Source organism: Carlito syrichta, unplaced genomic scaffold (genome assembly GCF_000164805.1).
Source record: "Carlito syrichta isolate Samal-C Ts95f unplaced genomic scaffold, Tarsius_syrichta-2.0.1 Scaffold302450, whole genome shotgun sequence".
In the NCBI taxonomy this organism is placed as follows: Eukaryota; Metazoa; Chordata; class Mammalia; order Primates; family Tarsiidae; genus Carlito; species Carlito syrichta.
The window spans coordinates 424,692-425,755 of record NW_007246546.1 but is presented as its reverse complement, the minus strand read 5'-3'; the positions used below and the strand labels follow the sequence as shown (position 1 = coordinate 425,755).

The window sequence follows — 1,064 nt, the reverse complement described above, 5'->3', positions numbered from 1 at the left end:
AATCCCAGCACTTTGGGAGGCCAAAGCAGGAAGACAGCTTGAGCCCAGGGGTTTGAGGACAGCCTAGGAAACACAGTAAGACCTCATCTTTCCAAAAAATTTTTAAAAATTGGCCAGGCATGGTGGCATACTTGTAGTCTTAGCTACTTGTAGTCTTAGCATACTTGTAGTCTTAGCTACTTGGGAGGCTGAGGCAAAAAAATTGCCTGAGTCCAGGAGGTGGAGGCTGTGGTGAACCGTGATTGCGCCACTGCACTGCAGCATGGGTGACAGAGAGAGACCCCAACTCAGAAAAAAAGATAGAGAGAGGAGGTTGAAGGATGGGCAAGGAGCTGGCAGGTGGGAGAAGGAGAAGACCGTGTAAGGTAATGGGGGCTGTGGAATGAAGAGGAGTTTAGATGAAAATTCTAGAGTGTGTTGTTGGTGCGGCTAGAGGGTGTGGTTAGGGCACCTCAGCGAATGGTCTGCGTGAATGGGGGTGGGCTCCCTCCTAAAAGTCACAGGGAAGCCAACAGCGGTTAGGAGGGTGCCCATTTGAGGAAAAAAGATAGAAAACCGCCATCCTGAAAGGTGGGAAGGAGGATGGAAGATGGGCGTGTGTGAGGGACAGAGAAGCACAGAATGGTGGACCGACGAGAGATACGTAACCATGAACTAAAGTCAACTCCGGTCTGTCTGCTTGTGTACGTCTGCTTGTGAACGTCACGTTCAATGAGGGCCCTCCCACCTGTTCCCTCGGGGGCCGGGGCTGGGGGGCTTGCCCCGGGCCTTCCTACAGATACTCTGGGAGCAACCGCGAACAAAGTGGGCAGCTCCAGGTCCCGGCTCCACAGCTCTACGCCGGGCCCATCCCAGACCGCCTTTCATGATGTGGGGACAAGGGTTGGGTGGGGAAGCCATGCAAGATCCGGTGGCTCCAAGAGCTGAACAGGGGCGGTTCCCAGAGCTCTCCTCACCTTGCCCTCTCCGGGTTGTGAAGACCCCCGACGGACCGAGCTCAGGTCGGTCTGCCTGGACCTCCTCGCCCCATATGGCTATGGGCGGGGCCTCAGGCGGAGAAGGGC

General features: G+C 55.7%; 1 protein-coding gene across 1 annotated transcript in view; it reads left to right on the top strand.

Annotated features, from left to right (window-relative positions):
- The first annotated feature begins 301 nt into the window (after positions 1-301).
- The window catches only part of NRBP2 (nuclear receptor binding protein 2), an 8,288-nt gene continuing 7,525 nt past the window's right edge, over positions 302-1,064 (top strand). The window contains exon 1 of the mRNA XM_021711690.1: positions 302-312. The gene's annotated coding sequence lies outside the window, so the exon portion shown is untranslated. The remainder of the gene's footprint in view (positions 313-1,064) is intronic.